This window comes from Trachypithecus francoisi, unplaced genomic scaffold (genome assembly GCF_009764315.1).
Source record: "Trachypithecus francoisi isolate TF-2019V2 unplaced genomic scaffold, Tfra_2.0 Lachesis_group0, whole genome shotgun sequence".
In the NCBI taxonomy this organism is placed as follows: domain Eukaryota; kingdom Metazoa; phylum Chordata; class Mammalia; order Primates; family Cercopithecidae; genus Trachypithecus; species Trachypithecus francoisi.
This window is the reverse complement of record NW_022681453.1, coordinates 115,709,408-115,730,262: the sequence shown is the minus strand read 5'-3', so window position 1 is coordinate 115,730,262 and position 20,855 is coordinate 115,709,408. Positions and strand designations below refer to the sequence as shown.

Sequence of the window (20,855 nt, the reverse complement as noted above, 5' to 3'; positions counted from 1 at the left end):
CACAAGGAGGAGCAAGTCACATGTTACATGGATGTCAGCAGGCAGAGAGAGAGCTTGTGCAGGGAATTCCTGTTTTTAAAACCATCAGATCTCATGAAACTCATTCCCTATCATGAGAACAGTGCAGGACAGACCCACCCCCATAATTCAATCATCTCCCACTGGGTCCCTCCCGTAACATGTGAGAATTAAGGCAGCTACAAGATGAGATTTGGGTGGGGACACAGAGCCAAACCATATCAACTATAATTTAAATTTATTTAATCAATGAAAAACTAATTGAAAAAATAGCATGATATCACAAACCAAACATCGGTTCAAATTGGTTCTTACTTTGATTAAGATTGAGCCTTGGCAAAATCATGCTGCTTCACTGGCCTCCATTTAATTACTAGTACACAGCATAGATTCCCTGATGTCCCCAGAGTATATTTTGGTCTTGAAAATACCCACTAGTGGTGCCTCTTTTATTAATCTAATGTTTACTATTAAACAGATATTAGGGGTCCTAAGAGTCCCTGTCAGTCAGTGGTTGGCTCAGAGTGACCCTAAATGCCAACTCCCAATTACCAAGGACATGATATCTTTGGCTTCTTAACAGACCAGTGTTTCAGGTCATTATGTCTGAAATAGTGTAGCCTTGGAAAAGAACATGGCGGAATATATAGGCAGATTGATCAGAGTTTGAATTCCATTTTTAATACCTACCAGTTAGGTGACTTTGGGCTACTTCTTTTTTCAGTCTTATTGAGTTCAGTTTTGTCATCTGTAAAACAAGGAAAATAATCACCTTGTAGTCTGTTAGTGAGTTGTTACATGAAATGATGTATACTAAGCTTTCTACATAGAATAGGCACTTAATAAAGATTGTATTATAATTACTGTTTTTTATCATCTTGCCAGCATCTATTACTTCTATTACTTCAATGACTTGCTAATTGGTCACCCAGGATCCACTTGCCCTCCCCCTACCCCAATACACTTGCCACATTGTTGCCAGTGGAGTTTTCAAAGATGAGAATTTGGCAAGGATTATGTCTGATTTGTTTCTGAATGAAGGAATACATGAGTGAAATTAACAAGACTGACTAATGTTAGAAATAAAATATTTAAGTATGCTTGCTTTAAAAGAGAAAAGATGAATGGATATCTTTTGCCTACATATCCCATCTTAGCCAAATTATTTACAAATAAGTTAAATCCAGGGGCCTATTTTTAAGTATCTACAGCACAGAAAACTGCACTGAATAGTACATATTTAGGCATTATGCTTAAGATTTAAAAGTGTTTTGGGCTTTTTGTTATATTATTATCATTATTGCAAATGAGTTGAATATATGTAGATATAATGTCCTTGGTTGTTAAACAAAATAGGAAGACCCATTATCCAAAATAAAATACTTCTAGTTTGCCTACAAAACGTTATGCCTGGATATGAACCTTTAGTGTGTTAGTAATTATTAGATTAAAAAAAGAATTACTCTTACTGCATTCATATTTTACCAGAAGAATTACTGTTAAATTTTCCTTTAATTTATTCTGACAGATTCACCCAGCACTTAGTATGAAACTGTCTGGTATATTGGAATCCATTGGAAAATTAATCTATTTGTTTGGAACACACACATGAAGACAAACATACCTAAGCTACTACAATCTATATTTTTAAAACATGTGAGGATGATTTTACACAACTAATGAACAATAGTATGCTGGGTTTTTTGCAAAATAGTTAAATGAACATTGAAAATATGTTTTGCCTAAGCTCCCAGTAATATTATTTTCCACTTTTGCCTATCTTTTGAAAGAGAGCAAGTCTCACCTCTTTCACGAAGCTTCCTGTACCATGCCATCCTTTAAGCATCTCCCTTCTGTTTGAATCTCTGCAGCACTTATTCGAACGACATAATTTAGTACTTAATGACGTACAGTCTTGTACTATTTGCCATTCTTTCAAGTAGCTTAGTCTTGTCTCTCTAAATAGATTGCATGGGACTTAATGGCAGGGACAGTGGTTTAATATTAATTTTTTATTCCCTCTGCCTTCTAAACCTTATCCTGCAGCATATTTGGTTTGATAATTTTCAGCCTGTGAGTCAAGAGCCAAGGAATCGGAGAGAGTGGTGTGGGGGCTAGGGAAATATCCCAGAGCTATTCTCTGATGGTCTGAGGACATCAGGCAACTGAATTCTCTGTATCCACCAAGGAGCTCTGGCTGGTGTGCTTGGTGTCTATTGCTGCATCACAAATTATCCCAAAACTGAATGGCTGAAAACAACAGTAAACATTTAGTGCTCTCAGTTTCTATGGTTTAGGAATTCAGGGGTAGCTCAGCTATCTGGGCAATTGTGGTCCAGGGTCTCATCAGGTTGCAGGTAAAATGGCAGCTGCGGTCATCTAAAGATTGGGCTGAGGCTGGATAATTTGTTTTCCAAGGCCACTCTTTCACATAGCTGGCAGGTCCTAACTGTTCCCTGCATAGACCGTTTTACAGGCTACATCATGTTCACAGCACATGAACGACAGGGAGAAAGACAGAGAGAGAAAGACTTTTAACCAAGCCTCAGAACTCACATATCATTCCTTTCTCCTCATTCTGTTTTTTGGAAGTGAGTCACTAAGTCTAGCTTATATTCAATGTGAGGAGAATTAGACCACTTTTTGAAGAAGGGGAGAGAAATTTTAAAATTTCTAAATATATTTTAAAACCATCACAGATGGGTGGTCAGTATATTTATCTTCTCTCTTTACCATCAACATAGTACCTGGAACATGGAGAGGATAAATGAGTGAATGGTTTGTCTTTAATCTGTGACCAGTGACCAGTAAGTATTTTTTTTTAATCAGGAAAAAAAAAGTCCTGGGTCTTCTTTTAGATCTATCTGTATTCTCTAAATTCTGAACTGTTGGCTCAGGGAATTTGTAAATACCCGTCTCAGACCCCTTTTGATGGCAGTGTCAAGGTAAGTATGTAAAAATAAGACTGTGCCTCTCTCGCTGTATATTAGGATGCTGAGGCTCAGCTGCCATTGCCAGCACTTATACTAGGTTTGGTCTTCCCAGTAGTGGCAATGATTCACCAGGATCCATGCATGGTTCTGTTCACTTATGACTAAGTATAGGGTGTGGTATGTGGCCAACCCAATAGATTTTTTTCCATTGGATTTTAGAGCTCCTTAAAGGTGGTGACCATGACTTAATCATCAGTGCACACTCAGTGTCAAATGATGTGCCAGGATATAGAAGATTCCTCATAAGCACTTGTGGAGCAAATTGAACTAAGTTGGTTTACATGTTGAACTCATTGTCCTGCTATTGTAACATAAACTTCCAGCCAGCAGAACCAATTTTTGTACCCAAAATCAAACAGCGTCTACTGAGGTCCTCTGGATTCACACTAATGTCTTCTCCTGTGTATTCTCCTGCCTTTTCTGTGAATGTTTCGTCTTCTTTTTACCACATTCTGAAGAAATATATATATTTAAAACATTTTTAATTTTTAATTTTTGTGGGTACATAGCAGGTGTATGTATTTATGGGATATATACATGAGATATTTTGATCTAGGCATACAACGCATAATAATCTAATCAGGTTAAACGAGGCTACCAATAACTTCAAGCATTCAGCCTTTCTTTGTGTTACAAACAACTCGGTTATACTCTTTTAGTTATTTTAAAATGTACAATATAGTAGTCATCCTGTTGTGCTATCAAGTACTAGATCTTATTCATTTAGCTTACTTCAAATATTGAGGAAAATATCGTTCAAATGTAATTTCTGTTCAAGGTTTATTTTAAAAAACACATATCATTTCTAGTGTAATTTTGAAGATTCTTATTTTTCTTCATATGTTTTTTCACCTGTCTCCAAAAAAATCCTTTCTTAGAAAATGTTTTTCCCCATTCGGATTGTGATTTCTGGCTTAGTGTTTGGACACCATTATGCATTTGTATGTGTGAATTTGTATTCCTATCATTTATTGTGGTTACTCTTCTCTGGCTCTGTATGTTTTCATCTGTTTCTCGAAGCAAATTGCTGCCTGACTGACCAGAAAATAAATCAAAGGGACAAAATATTTGTTTCTCTTTTTATATAAAGATGGTGATATAAAAATCCACCACCAACAAAAAACCACAGAGGGCATTTGCATAGAAAGTACCAACTATTTTATTGAGTTAGAACTTCATTTAATAATAGCTTATGCTTATTAGGTGCTTATTATGTGATAGACACTAAGTGAAGAGCTGTGCGTGGATTACTGCATTTAATCCTCTCAATAGCCCTATGAGATACTTCTTATCATTATACTCACTTTACAAAGGAGGAAAAGAAGGTGATAAGTAACTTTACATATGCCACACCCCAAGCACATAGCGAAGCTGTGATTTGAATCCAGGCTGCCCCACTGCAGAGTCTGTGTTGTTAGTCACTATCCTAAACTTCTTTTTTAAAATTTTTATTTGGATTTATGCTATCTCTCCAAGTACCATACTTCTTTATGAGTCTCTATTTACTATTACACTCAGTGCTTTATATACTTCGCCTCAATTGTTTAGCCCTAATAACTTCTTGTAAGTCCCATTATTGCAATTTTGTTTATTTATTTTTGTTCATTTTATTATTATTATTATTTTTTTTTGAGATGGAGTCTCACACTGTCACCTGGGCTGGAGTGTGGTGGCGTGATCTTGGCTCACTGCAACTTCTGCCTCCTGGATTCAAGCAATTTTCCTGCCTCAGCCTCCCAAGCAGCTGGGATTACATGTACCTGCCACCATGCCCAGCTAATTTTTTGTATTTTTGGTAGAGATGGGGTTTCACTATGTTGGTCAGGCTGGTCTCAAACTCCTTACCTCATGATCTGCCCGCCTCAGCGTCCCAGAGTCCTGGAATGATTATAGGTGTGAGCATGCCTGGCCCACAATTTTAGAGATACTAAAAGAGAGGCTGAAGAAGTTGAAGCAACTCTCTCAATATCACATAACTAGAAGCAGACTCCATCGAGGGCTCTAACATGAGAAGGCTATGGTCTAGCAGGAAACTGTGGATGAAACTGATTGCTCATGAGGCCAAGTGTTTTCCTTTTTGCTGAGAGGAAGCTTGTAGTTTATTGGGCCCTAGGAAGAAAACTTCCTACCTCATTATGGCAGCTTATCATGTACAGCCCATCACGTTCCCTGTGAAAGGCCATGAAAGGCAGGAAGTTTGTGAAAAGAGATGACTGGCACTTCGTCCTAGGTATGGGTGATTCGAGATTTGAGTTATGAGAGCCATGAACCTCGGTTATCACCTGGACCACACACAAAAAATTTTGGGGGTTAGGGAATAATTACAGAAATGCTGCTTTGCACCCCACTATGCATAAAAACACACTAATTGTCTCAATTATTTATCTTATCATTGCAATGGAATATTTTTCATAAATGAAACCAAATTCAGTGCATTTACATCTTACTGAGAGCTTAGGTTCTACAGTGAGCAGGTAGTTGAAAATCAAGTATAATCAAAATTTTTCTCTGCTCAGCTCTTGAACCATCCAGTGTTGGAATGGATCACCGCAGCTTCAGATGAGCACCAGAGGAAGTGGTATGTTTGCATTCAGAGGATGCATGGTGTGAAAAATACATACCTTTAAATCCGAGAGTCACACCTGATGGAACACGATACTCATAGTACAAAGGGCATTTGAACACTGATTCCTTTTGAGGAAACAGATGATTCATGTTTCCATCTCATGCTCTTTCCTGGGTAAAGGCTCATTCATTCTCCCTCCCTCTTTCTCTCATCCATACTCCCTCCCTTCCATTTCTCTCTGTTTGTAATAGTTGAATATTAGTAAGTTGAACGTGTATATGTTGTGACTTCACTGTGTTTTCCAAGATTAAAATTCAGCAAAATATATTTTTATAAAGACTTTTGTAATGACTTTCTTGAAATATTCCAACACTGATTACCAAGGAGATCATATACAGACAATGATAAACAGTTTTATGGTAATTTCTCCAGGGACAACAACCACCACAACATTTTTTAAAAGTTATATAGCTAAAACACCTTAGTGAATCATTTAAATTTAATTAATCAACACTTTTTCTGAGAACTTTTGAACTTTGTCTGCTCTTGTAGAATGGATGTGGGGAGGAGGAATATAAAATTGTATAAGGCAAAATGTAATATTAGACAAAAGTATGAGTTAAAAATTTTAAACCTGTAGTCATTTCAATCACTTTCCTAGGCTCATAATTTCAGTGTTCTCCACATCATGATCCAGCTGTATGGTTTATTTATAAATTGGCAGTGCAGATTATATGTGGAGAGAAATTATGTGTGAATCAGGGTGCATATTTTTCTTTCCTCTTTAAGTATTTCCATTCATGTCCCTTCTGGCATTCCCCCTTCTAGTTGTAGGGCACTGCCTTAGCAAATCTGGATTTGTTTTCCAGCCAAGAACTACATACAAAACACAAATACCTTTGAGAATCTGCTTCTTGGAAGTTGACCAGTACTTAATTCTGGAGTCTATAGACAGGCTATATTAAGATTTTATTTGAAGTTGAATAATTGACTCAACAAAATTTACAGAAAGGTATTTTCAAAGCTACCATTGAAATCAATGTCCATATTTTCACAATGATATAGAGATTGTATTGGTACTTTAATTGCTATTGGAATATTTTGACATTTTACCATTTGATATGTATCATAAGATGTGACACTCACTCAATGGATTATAAACTAAACATACTTTTCTGGCTCTGTAGTGCTGTTACCTTTATTTTTTAAGCATTTGGCTACAGTCATTAAAATAGTAAAATGAAATTTTAGGACTTCCAACATAGAGAAAGGATAAATGTTTCATGAAATCATTGATAATAACTTAACACATTCATTGTTTCTTAACTCTGTAACAGACATCACAACCAAGTATAAGTAATATGCAGCATCAGCCATCTGAGATTTGGAGGGGGGCAATTATTCTGACGGCAGAATTGCCTGACTAAGCCTTCTTCCTTCCTTTAGTGTATACCTCTTTAGGTGTACTTTCAATAGAAGCAAGCACGTTCAGTAGAACACAAATTAATCACAGCCTCACAACCATTGTTGCTCTTTGCAGAGAGGACTGTGTGGTCGCTCCTATGAAATGTTCTGTTTCTCAGGATGATGAGTTAATTCATTTGGAACAACATTAGTTCATCAAGGTTTGTGGTTTATCTAAAGATCAAATTCCTGTAATTGTGTATGCCATCTGATTTAATGTCTAGTTTAGTGGTTAGACAGTCATGGGCAGGCGTAACACATGAATCTAATATCAAAAACTGGAAAAAAGGCGAATTCTTAAAGGTTTAATTCAGGCATCCTTAGATGGAGATTTCACTGCTGCTTTTCTTTCTCCTAGGGAAATGCATATCTAGATAATGCCAAATCTTATTAAGAAAAATCTAAATAATATGAAACATTGCACGGGAATATGCCATGGTAAAAATCTCTGCTTTAGAAGGACTTCTAATGGGGGAGGATAGGAAGAAGTGGGTTGATCTTGAAATGAGATTGTACATATTCCTTTGGAAGGTTCTCAGGTCGTGTACTCAAATACTATTGTAATAGTTCACAGGCAAAGGATCAATTGGCTAGAGTTTACTGATAACCTACTTTTCTTTGTGAGCTTTATAGACTTTTCAAATACTTTCAAGTTGATTAAAATGTGGAAGCTTCATTTTGTCTTTATTTTTTTGTGGCTGTTTTTTAGGGACTTTATTTTTTTTTTTATCAAGAGTTGAGAACAGTCAGTTCATAGAAAAATATATGTATGGGGATATTTACGCTTTTCTGAAACAAAGTAATATAAAACTTTACTCACAAAATTGTTTTCCTTAGGTGTTCCAGTGGAAGGGGAGAGGGGCTTTCATATAAGCTTAATTACCTGTGATGATGCCTGGTTGAATAAGCCAAATAGGTCTCTTTACTAAAGGACTTCCTAGACTTTCAGAGTCTTAGACTTAAGAGTATTTAGTACATTGGTGCTCATTGTGAAGCTCCAAGAGGGAGCTATCTTTATCCATTGGGTGAAGTTAGCTCTGAGTTGACCTCAGAACCAATTTCCAGGAAATATCTACTAATAAGTTTTCTAGTAACCAATTAGAAAATGCTGGTGTGAAGGATGTTTCCTGCCATCAAACAGTCTACAGGTAGATTGGCTGATCACAGAAATATCCCAAATGATTTTAAGTATGACTAATTAGTGAATGGTTTTAATATTACATATTGTAAAAATTTCAAGGAAGAGAACCTGGAAGGCTTTGCAGGAGCTTGATGAATGGAACTATCACTTTACCTACTTGATCTATTGTTTCATCTCCTGAATGCTGTCAGTATCAGAGGTAAGAGAAGTGAAGGACCTATATCAGTGCAGTTGAAGGGCCAAGAGCTTCTATTCATATTTCCAGTTGTTAACCAGTGCTAAAGATTTGTGTAGAGGAAACAAGCAGAAAATGGGCCTAGAAAGAAGATAAATTGGACATCAAATTGTAGAGGAGGAGATTGCATCTTGGATTAGGGGCTTTATTTTCTAGCAAATCAGGATCCATTGGAGTTTTTGTTAGTGCAGTTTTTCTTTTGGTTTTTGCTTTTTACCTTTTGTTTTTAGGTAAAGCAAAGCATTGTTATAGCTTTGTTATTTTAGGAAGACTAATGTTTGGTGTAAAAATGCCACAAAAACTCAGGCCTAAAAGGACAATGGCCTTCACTAGACCAGTGGCAGTGGGAAAATGAGCTTCCTGTAGAAACAATTTAACAGACCATCTGAACCAATGACTATTCATTGGGGACAGTGGAAGAAGAGGAGTCCAAGATATTGTCCAGGATTTGTGCCCAGAGAAAGGGGAGAGATGGTAAAGAAATGGAAACATGAGGTGAGGGGAGTATGGCAATACTGTGCTATCTGGATAAGCAGCAGTGGTAGGAATTCCTTTCTAAATCCCTGAAAGAGAATTATCACTGCATCAACTGATTCCTAAGGGGGAATAGTGTTAAATAACCAAGTTTGCTTGGATATAAATAAAGTAATTCCCCATACACTTAGCCATAATTAATTCTTACAAAGAGGCTCAAAGACAGTTTAGTTTCTGATGAAAAGCTGCTACTGAAGATGTCAGTAGGAACAAAACTTGATTCCACCCTTAAAAATCTTACAGTGGTCCTTAGGAGGACAAGAGCATTAAGGACACACCAGTAAGTAAGGAAGAACTGGCTATAAACCAGGAGAGAAGCACAGATAATTTGGGGTGAAGGATGAAAATGTCAAGCTTGGGTGGTAAAAATCAGCAGGCATAAAAATTGGTTGGTTTAGAAGGATGGATAAGATTTTATCTAAGATAACTAAGGCAAAATAAATTATAGGCTGAGCAATAATAGTGATAGCAATTAAACTTGTAATAGCAATACCAATAATAATAGCTATTTTCTTATTTTTATTTTTATTTTTATTTTTTTTTTTTTTGAGACGGAGTCTCGCTCTGTCGCCCAGGCTGGAGTGCAGTGGCCGGATCTCAGCTCACTGCAAGCTCCGCCTCCTGGGTTTACGCCATTCTCCTGCCTCAGCCTCCCGAGTAGCTGGGACTACAGGCGCCCGCCACCTCGCCCGGCTAGTTTTCTGTATTTTTTAGTAGAGACGGGGTTTCACCGTGTTAGCCAGGATGGTCTGGATCTCCTGACCTCGTGATCCGCCCGTCTCGGCCTCCCAAAGTGCTGGGATTACAGGCTTGAGCCACCGCGCCCGGCCAATAATAGCTATTTTCTATTGACTACATCCTATATCCTCTGCATGATTTTAAGTGATTTACGTACATTGCCTCATTGAATTCTAAAAAAAAAAATGGAATGAATTTATACTGAATTGTTAGGCAATTGGAGCTCACTGAAAAACTGTGAGCAAGGGAATACGTAACAGCAGATGGTTGAGAGGATTAACATCAAGGACTTTAAACTGGTGGGAGAGTGAATGGTGGTCAGAGGATCTGGTAGGAGATCATTGCAATAATTCAGACTAGAGGTAACAGGCATCCAAGTTAGGCATTCAAACTAGGTGAGAATGGAAGTCAAGGAAGGACCTGATCCACTTTTTTTTTCAACAAACATCTACTAAATACTTGATGTCATGCATTATGGTAGACCCTGGGCAATAGGGGCAAAAAAGATAGACCCAATTCCTGTCCTCTTGGTACTTAAAGTCTACCTACCAGGAGACACTGTAGAGAATAAATTTCCTGGCCTTGGTAACAAATATTGACTTAAAACTAGTCCAAGGTACGTATGTGTGTGTTCCTACCCTAGTTTCTTTTTTTTTTTTTTTTTTGAGGCGGAGTCTCGCTCTGTCGCCCAGGCTGGAGTGCAGTGGCCGGATCTCAGCTCACTGCAAGCTCCGCCTCCCGGGTTTACGCCATTCTCCTGCCTCAGCCTCCCGAGTAGCTGGGACTACAGGCGCCCGCCACCTCGCCCGGCTAGTTTTTGTATTTTTAGTAGAGACGGGGTTTCACTGTATTAGCCAGGAGGGTCTCGATCTCCTGACCTCGTGATCCGCCCGTCTCGGCCTCCCAAAGTGCTGGGATTACAGGCTTGAGCCACCGCGCCCGGCCCCTACCCTAGTTTCTAGGGCTCTGGAACTCAATGGGATTCCACCTTTGCCTCAGAATACTCTCTTTTACTGATTGGCAGAGAACACAGTGGGTAGAACAGAACAAACGCAGCTGCAAGCCAGACAGAGATGGACATCTTTGTGGGTAGCACAGCTTGAGAGAAAAAAAACATTTTTCTTAAAATTCTTCCCTTCCAAGGTCAGGGTAAGGATTAGGGCAACTGACACTGGAAAGGAAGAAAGAGGATACAAAAACACTTACACTTTGCTGTTCCCCAAAGTATAGGCCAAACTGTCTTCCTCATTGTGCATGTATATAAGTTTACTCTAACCCATTACACAAACACAAATACTGTGAAACTTACAGTATTTTGACCTGTTCCCATGAACTCAGAGCAGTTCACACTCATGTTACCCAATTTATTTTCCCAACACATGTAATAGGCTGATATTATGAAACTTTCATGGAAACTTACTCAAAGGTTAAGTGACTTACCCAAAGGTACACAGCTAGGTGTGGAGACAGGAGGAAAATCAAGCTTCCAACAAACTTTCCCCACAAGATTATGAGTCTAAAAGTACTCTTAAATGGTGTTTCTAAAGCTCAAGGGAGGAAGCTGACCCTGGAGTTATTGCATAATGTGCTAAATACTATATTGAAAGATTGAATTAATTAAAATTAATAAAATAATGAAAAATGAATTCCTTATAGAGTTGAGGTTTCTTCCAAAAGCACTTACTACCTCACTTATTTAGTCTAAAGTTAAAAAGAATGAGGGATTTCACCTTTTGAGACTAATGATAATCATAAGCAAAGTTACCTTTTATAAAATAAAAGGATAATAGTAATTTTTTCCTAGTAATATAAAAATACCAATTGTCTGAACAACTAGACTGATATGTTATGCATTTTTTTGTGAATGTCTCAGGTTTTGTATTTATTTTTTCATCATTTATTTATTGAATATATCTTGTAATAAATATCTGTCAAAGAGTTAAACAGCTCTACTTTTGGGAAATATTTCTCTATTGTCTCTATTTTGCTACCAAAATTTTACAGTATTTTATTAACATTTTTATTTTATCATAATATTTTCATTTAAACTTGGTATAAATTTGTTGGTGTGCATTAACCACTGAGCATCATAGCTTAGGACACATCAAAATAGTCCAGCTAAAAATATTTAAAAATATTTTAAATATGGTAACCTTAATTGGAGTTTAGAAAAATAAAACTTTTGAGTGTAATAATTTATTCACCAGAGCTGTTTCAGCAAAGTACTTCATCTTAGTTTCCAAAGAGCTGCTAGTCATTACTAAATATATTTTAAAATCGAAGCAAAAAAGAAATCCGCTCTCATTCTGGCCAAATATACTATAAAATATTAAACTGTTAAAATCTTTGGCATTTTGGAAAAAGATCAGCTAGGTGATTATGCTTGTATAGTTAATAAGAAAGGAAGTAGGTGATGGTTCACTGGGGAAACTTTTGTTATCACCATGTCTATTTATGAAGGATCCCATGCTGCAGGGACAATAACGGGGTGCTAATTCTGAACGCACACAGTGCCATCCTACAAAGACATCAAGATTTGTAGGAAATCAACCCTCCAGCAGTCCTGGCAAGCCAGACTGACCCCAGCAAATGAAAATAATCAAAAGTAATTAGAAGCGTGCTGGACTACTCCTCGGAGAGCCGAATAGGAGAGTAAACATGCCTGAATCCTCGAGCCACTGCAAAGGCCCATGTCTGAGCTGTTAGGTGCCCTGACCTTGTCCACATAAAGATGTGATTTATGAAGTGCAGGGCACAGCAGCAGGGCTTCTGTCTTCTCCTGGAGAACCAAATTACTGAGGTGGAGATTAACATGCTTTCAGTCGGGCCCATTTCCAGACCAAGGGAAATTTTTTATTTACATTTTTTTTTTTACCTTTAATTTCCTCTTTTCTAACGGCACACCCCATTAGATTAAAAAAAAAAAAAAAAGGCAGAGTCCACCAAGAGTTACCAGTAATCTCTCTCTAGTGCAGTGGTGATAGGTGTCGGGGGCTATAGACAGTCACAGCATTTTTGTTGGTAAATTTGTATTGTGCTGGACTGTTTCACTGGATCTGCCTGATCAAAGCATCACAGAATTCACATTCATGCTTAGAGAACCAAGCTTGCTAAATACTTACTAAATTAAAGAATAGAAAGTATTGAAATTAAACAGAATATTACCTTAGATTTCATGGCGTTCTGATCTAGTTTATCTTGCCTAAAGGTCACGCTTCATTACAAAGTTTACTGTATTAAATAAAAAGATTTGGGAGAAGAAATTGTGGGTGGTAGAGAATTTAGAGGAGTAGGAGAAAAGACAAATTGGGAGAAATATTTATATATGAATTAGTGGGCAGTCTCTTGAGTCCTAAAAGGCATACTTACATTATTTCTTATCTTTGTGTCAGTTAGGTTAGGTAAGATTTTAAAAATCCTATTCTGACATGGAAAAGGAAGCATTGATTTTCTTTTTAAACACACATCAATATCTATAAACGAAGCTAATTTAATTAGCAGGCACTTATTGTTCAGCCAAATGTCAGTTTCTCAGATTATTTCATGCTTCTTGACATGAACTATATGAAACAGGATTTAACAGAATCTCAATGAATAAAACTCCACTTGAGAAATGTAGAAATGCACATATACGTTCTTGAAAAGCTACAGAAAAATAATGTTAAAACAAAAATGTTAGGCTTGGAGTTTAGTGTATATTTAGCCACCTCAAGAAACTCAAAGCTGCAGAATTAAGGGAACTTAGACTGAGGTTATAAAGTGCCTTCCTCTATAAACTAAAAACATAATGTCAGGGTGAATGGGAACATACTTTATTAACTTTATGGTATTGAAAACTGCCAGCAAGTTGTCTTGTTTTTAAATATTGTCCTCTGCAGAGTGTTACAGTGCTGTTTGTCCACAGGAAGCCTATTAAAAGTGGACAGTGCAGTCATTTCATCTGGCTTTGGCTGGACTGCTTTTCTTTCCTTTAATGATGTGCTGGAATGTACCATGCCCATAGGGTCTCCATTAGCAGAACTTTTACTTCTGGGACGACCATGAAGTTTAAGGCTTAAAAGAGGCATCAGTTTACAGTCTTGTGGGAATCACTTGAATACTGGAGCACTAACTTCTTACTGCTTTAACTAATATATTGACTTATTTTAAATAAACAGTTACACAATGAAGGCAGAGCCAGTGGCCTTATTGGAAATCTTTGGGCTTTTTAAAGATTCTGCAATCCACACAGCTGGGGAAGGAAGGAAGGGGCCTGAGGAGGGTTTATGCCCTTTTCAAACCAGGAAGAAAACACATTAACCTCTCCCACCCCAGCGCTGCCATCAGCCAAACGGGGATCTTTACAACTCCCAGAAAATCTATCAGCTCACACTCAACCCTCATATTTTCCAATGCCCTTTTCCTGGTAAACAACAATTAACAGAACAAGAAAGAAAAAATAATCATTCCTTCTGGAAAAATGTTTTTAAAATCTGGTTCTCTTTTTAAACATCACTGATGAATCATTCCATTTTCTGCTTTCCCCGAAGCTATACATTTGTTATAGTTTGTTCTCCTACTCCATCCCCTTAATATTTAGATCATCTGTCCTGATACATGTTTGCAAATTAAAGCTGGTTTGAGATTATAGCAAAACCATTATTTTTAATAGCCCATTTCAAGGGCAGTGCTAAACACTGCAGAACACGCATGTTACTGATTACTGCTGAGCAGACAGCGGCTTTTGCAGATTAATTTGTAACTGGGAACTACTGTAAACAGATTTCACCAGAAATCCCAAGGAATAAAGGGAATTGGTGATGGTATTTGGCTCCTTGTATTTATTTATTGTTTTAGAAACCTTCTGATGGAAAGCAAGCTCACGGGGGAGAAGCAAGCCCCTTGCAAAAACCTTTTCCTCTAACCTTCTCTCCTGTTTCATTCATTTATTGGGGAAGACGGATCAGGTCTTCTAAAGAATTCTTATTTAAATAGCAAGAAGCCCCTTTCATGAGAAACAAGGCCAGTCTAACTACTGTGGGATTTCAGAACCCTATCTTTAAACTTTAAGTTGTGTCAAGAAAAAGTGAGATGACTCTGCCTTTGCATGAAGTTATTGTTATATACCCAAAGGAGAAAGGGAGTGGGATGAGGTGGGGGAGAGGAGAGAGACAGACAGACAGACACACACACACACACACACACAGAGAGAGAGAGAGAGAGAGGAGAGAGAGAGAGAGGAGAGAGAGAGAGAGAGAGATTAAGATTTAGTGTTTTGTTAGCTTCCTTTGCCCAGGTCCTTCTGATGATTTCCTTTAGTCTTTTTCACAATTTATTCAGTGGAGAACAAGACTGATGATGACGATAATGATGACATTAATATAATAATAATGATGATGCAATAAATTCTCCATTCTTCTAGGTACATCTTCCAAGCAAGGTCTCGGAGGGTAAGCGTTCGCTCTTGGTTATATTTGGGGAAGAGAAGCTCAGACGTAGGAATAGCCTTCGCTCAGGCTGATGTCTGCAGGCCTGGACTGCAGTGTGCCCTCCTCCCGTTGTGAAGCTCGGGAGGACGCGGAACGGCGGGCCAGGCGGAAGGCAGAGCGGGGTTGCCGGCGCCTGGCGGGCAGAGGCGGGTTCACCTGGGTGGCTGGAGCAGCCGGCGCTGCGCTTTATTTCGGAGCGCAATGCCATCTACCGGCGTCCTGCCGTACCTGCAAGTATCCAGACCTTAAAAGTCGCTCCGCCTCCCCCCACCCGAAGCCAATGTAGGGGAAAAATCTCGGAGGCCCTTTCCACGAAATCCTAATTTAGCCAGGACCTGCCAATGATTCCACACCACCTTTTATTTGCCTATCTACGTTTCCTCGTTTTGAAAGCAGTTTTGTAAAGGGCAAGGAGGTGGGGAGGGGGCGGCTGCAGGGCTGGGGCAGGGGTTGGGGCGCTGAGCTCCCAGACGCCCTGATCAGGTCGCACTGTCTGAAGCAATCGGTTCCCCAGATTACTTGTATTTAATACACAATGCATCATAAAACAAATCCCTCATCCTGACAGGAAGAAAATAGAACAGCTCATAGCTCGAGCCGGTCCAATTTATGGCTAAATTAAAAAAAAAAAAAAAAAAAAAGCTCCGACAATGGGCAAGTTGAGGAAGGGCAGGAAATCAATGGCCACGAACCCGGAGCTCTTAAAGGTTCTCAAACGCCCAACTCTATGGGAATATCTGACCGGGTTTTAGGTTATTTACAAAGGATTTTTCCTGTCCTACCTACCACTGCTGTGCGATTTTCTCTCAAACAATGGCCATTATCTGAAATAACAGTTCAATGTCACAGATAACAGGCCACTGAAACGAATTAGTCACCACTTCTTGTCATTTTCTCTCCTCCAATCCCTCCCTTTTGCTACTATTTTTGTTTTAAAATCAATATTTTAGGGAAATATAGTTCTACTGGATTTACACGTTTATTTGCACTTGGAGAAAACAAAAAGTGAGTGGCACTTGTGTTATCCCGTTTGCAGCTAAAGTTTAACCGTCAGCACACTTTCCAGCCCCTCTTGCCCCACCTCTCCCCGGCAAGTGTCCCTAGACTCATTTGCTTAACTTTCCATTGTTGAGCTGGGGAGTTGGATTTTGTCCATTTGTTTTTATGAATGGAGTTTTGTGATAAAAACGCGTTTACTTCCATTTAGCCAGTGGGATTTACTAAATCTTACAAAGTTGGTCATGAATAAATCTGTAGACCCTTTTATTTCGCTATGTATCCCCTGTATTCCTTCTTCCAATGTCTTTTCTACAATGTGTTGGTTTAAATGTACCCAAGGTATATTGAAAAGTTATAAAACATAGGAGAGTGCCGATTACTAAAAGCAGCATTTATGATGTTAAAACTTCAAAAATAATCTGAGTTGTCAAATTGCTTATTGCAGTTTTTGGCGTTCAAGGTGTTTTAATTAATGTATCAAATAAAATGGGAAAAACTCACTAGACAGTTATCAATCTCTCTAAACCCATAATACGCTATTTGGGTGGGTTATATGCCAATAGTTTTTCAGATTTTAAAATATCTTTTAAGAAAAATATGATCTGAAAATTTTGCACGCCCTTCTCCTGACCTAGCTACAAGAAGGAAGGGAATAAATTAGAGTGTGAGTTTCAATTAAAAAAAAAAATTAATGCTTAGTGGAAAACTGGAAATGTACATGTCAACTTTTCACTCTTGAGGTTGCTGTTTTCTGACAATTTCTAAACTATTTATATTTAGTCTGAACTAGCATTCCTATACCCTAAGCTTTATCCTTGCCCCCTCCAGCGTTACCTCTCCCCCCACCCCCGCCCCCTCCGCCTCGGTGCACACACCCTCACACCCCTGAAAGCACTTCTCCACCCTTCCCCATCCCTCCCATCCCCCATCTCTCTCTGTCCCTCTCTCTCTCTCTCTCACACACACACACACACACTCGCGCGCGCGCACACACACACACACGCACACACCACACTTGTGCTTTCAGGACATCGAAACAGAGGCTATTTCCCTGGGGAAAGAAATCCTGCCGGGCGGAATCTCCCCATTGGTTGTTTACCCGGAGAAATCTACATGTTTAAGGGGGATGGTGCATCCATAATCAGTCTGTCCCTATAGGACTTGGGTCTTGGCGACCTTTTTGTGACCTCTCCCGCCAGAGGAGGCTGCTGTCACTTTAAAAATTTAAAAGAGGAGCCCGTCTGGCTTCCGATCAGATCACTCTGGGCGGCAGGAGATAGCTCCCTTTCTCCCTCGCCCCGGGTTCTTTCTGGATGGCCGAGCAGATCCTCTTTAAAGAGACAGTTCATGAAATAGAAACCCGGCGTCTGAGCTTGGAGTTGCGAAAGGGGACGATCCCGTGAGGGTCCAGGACCCGCGAAGGAGCTGAGGAGGATCTGAAAGGGGGATAGAGCTCCCCTCGCCTCCCCAGGCCCCCCACCTTTTCAAACTCTCCTCCTCCTGCTTGTTTTCCCCCCTTGGAACTGGGAAGGAGAAGTAGAAGTTTTAGTGGGTTTCAGATAACTTTCATTACACATCGGGCTGATAAGAGCAAGAGAAAGTGAGAAAAGAGGGAGGTGATGTGAACCAGAAGGAATAGCTCCGAGCTCATTTAGGAAGGGGGAAAAAGCCAAAACACACCAAACCCGGGTCACCCAGACGGCAGAAGACTTCATTTCTTGTATTAAAAATACACTGTTGGCGGACAATAAATCCGAAACGCGTGGTGCTGGAGAGCAGATCCTAGAGACGGACAAAGTTGTCAGAGACCCATTTGGAAATCGAGACGCGAGGCTTTCAAAAAATTATTATTATTATTTTTAAACATCTCGAAATGTTGCTCGGGATCGTTTGAAAGGATTTTCGTGCAGGAGCGTTGGGGGCTGCTGATTATTTTATTTTGTTTATTTTGATTCTTCTGTGATTGCCTATTATTGCTGAGTTGAGGCCATAGAAATCTAAAGGTAAGAGAACTCCTCACTTTAAAAGGAAAAAATGTCTGGGCGATGTGAAAGTTTGTCACTTCGGACAGTTTCCTGCCCGGGCACCGTTTCTACGGGCGCCCCCCGCCCCCAGCCTTCTTTCCTCCTCGCCCGCAGTCTCGCGGAGCCCTGCTGCTTATCTACGTTGCTAAGCCGGGCGATTTCCTTGTTCCTCCTGCGAAACGGTGCGGTCTGGACACGTCTCCGGGGTGGGTCGTCCGGCCTTCGGTGGGTTTCTCTGCCGACTTGTCGGCCTCTTTTCCTTGCGCTCTTGTCCTCCTTCCCCTCCCTCCGTGTGTCTCTGTCCGTCGGTTTCGGGGACGCACAAGGTGCGGTTGCCAAAATCTGAATTCCTGGCACTGGCCACGCGACTTTGGAGCCGCTCTCGGCCGAGTTCCACCTTGCCAAGTAACAGCTTTGCTGTCCAACATCGTGTGCTGCTTCGCGAGAAAGTCACATTCGGACCCTTTGGCTAGATTGTGGGGATTTTTGTCCCCCTTTTGCTGTTGGTTTTTTGAAAGGGCCTTTCTCTAAAGTCTACCTAAAGGGTTTTTTTTTTTTTTTTTTTTTAAAGCTATCTTTGGAGCTTGACAGCTTTTAAAAACACAGGAGTGTGTTATATGAAATGACTGAAGATGTGTCGTTACTTTATTTTATTAGAGATTTCCGACACGATTAAGACATTTGGGAGACAAATGCAGTTCTGCTAGCAAATCAAAAGTGAATAATTCACCCAGGGGGCAAACGTTTCTGGAGAAAGCTAAGCTTTTGTCTTGGGGCAATAATATTGAGAGGAAGAATGTTAATATGATGGTGAAATCTTTGAATAATCATGTAACAGATTATGTAAAAAGACATTCTTTGGAAATGAACCTTTTAAAAAATTAATTTTGCTGTTGACAGTGGCAATGCTAATAATGTTAACACGGAATAAAATTACACCTACAATTTTTATGTGCAGTATATGTAATACTTAACTCCCTGCCCCTGTAAAAAGGAATGCTTGAAAGCTAAGGGGATGGATGTTTCTTGACTTTGAAATTAGCAAGTTTTCCATGTCTCTCTGCAAATATGAAATGGAATTAGTGTTGCATTTCACTGGCTTTATTAAATATTTCTTTAGTGCGTCAGGAGAACTGCCTTTTTTTTTTTTTTTTTTTTTTTGCCAGTCAAGGAAACAAACAACAAATGATCAACCAGAAACCAAACAGACTGAACAAACCAACAAAACCCAGCAACAAACTCCAACTTTTTACTATTTAAAAATGTGCATTGCTATTGTTATTTATGGACCTTCTCAACATCTGGGATGGGGGGAAATCTCAAAGTGCCATTTGAGTTACTCAGCACTGAGAGTTGAAGAAACATCTTAAAGTTTGTGATTTTATTTATAACAAATTTTTAGAATTTGTCCTCTTAATAGAAAGGATATTTAAGTGTACACTTTTGTCGTTGTTAGTGTGAAGAGGTGTCCTTGAAAAAGAAGAGTTTGATTTGTGTGTGTGTGTGTGTGTGTATGTGTGTGTGTTTAGCAATATCCCTATCTTATGTTCAATTTTTCTTTTTAAAATTGTGGGACAACTTACTGCCCTTCAATTTCCTCATGGCCAAAGGCTTATTCATAGGGTTTCTTGACTAAAGCCCTCAGAGCACTGGGTTTTTCTTGAAGTATATGGTGAGTTAATGACTTGAATCTGCAATTGGGTGATTGCCTGAATTCTATGCAAAATTGCTTTTGGTCTCAGTACTCAAGAGTTTAATTTTAACTTTTATGTGGGTATGCATACAGCAGAGATCTGTGGGAGTTATTTAATTCAATAATTTTTGTTCTAGGTATATTGCTTAGTCTTTGATAGGAAACTTCCTCATTTGTATTAACTGATTGACATAACATTACCAGGCTTTGTAGTTATTCACCATCAGGTCAACAACTCTCAGCTTTTAATATTGATGTTTAAGACATTATTGCTGTTAGTGAATCAGAATAGCTTGGTTTAAGTACACAAGACCTTAAAAATTGAAGTTTCCCTCTTCAATTTTTGTTTAGTGTGTCCTAACTAATGATTAACATTTCGATGGGCCAAATGTAAAATTTCATGAAAAATAACAAGGTACAAGTATACCTAATGATGGCAGTTCGTTACAGTATTTTAATATATTTTTTATTTGTTCACAAGGAGCCAGCTTTGTTATTTTGCTTACTAGACAAAATATTGAAACATGCATTGACATGTGTTAACTGAGTTTGCCATACTTTAACTTGTTTTCCTTTAGTTTGATCAGAAGCACCTATAAGACAAATCTTATTATCTCCTTCAATTAAGAGTGTGATTTGTTTCATGGTGATGAAATGCTAACTATGAAAAAAAATTAGATGGAAGTTTTTAAATTAAAGTGCAAAAATGTGAAAATATATGCTTATATGAGACTATATAAATATGAAATATTGACTATAATGTTTATAAATATTATGTTAATATATGCTGTTCACTATTATTTTTTGTAAAAATCACATTGGATAAAATTAGCACTAATTTATGCATATGAAAATAAGCATTTTTGAAACCAATTAATCAGTTTTTGTTACAAATTGCAAGTGCTTTATTCCTTTAAAAAAAAAAAGCAGTGTGTTGTCATTTTCAAGGTAACTTCTCATTTCCCCTCTATTAATGTGCCTG

General features: G+C 38.6%; 1 protein-coding gene across 16 annotated transcripts in view; it reads left to right on the top strand.

Moving 5' to 3' along the window:
* The window catches only part of MECOM (MDS1 and EVI1 complex locus), a 616,769-nt gene that overhangs the window by 535,345 nt on the left and 60,569 nt on the right, over positions 1–20,855 (top strand). For 3 of the 16 annotated variants that reach the window (XM_033211648.1, XM_033211646.1, XM_033211652.1), the window contains exon 1: positions 18,174–18,405. The exons of 8 other annotated variants lie outside the window; for them this stretch is intronic. The gene's annotated coding sequence lies outside the window, so the exon portion shown is untranslated. 5 more of the 16 variants (XM_033211649.1, XM_033211647.1, XM_033211651.1 and 2 more) reach the window with 3 other exon arrangements.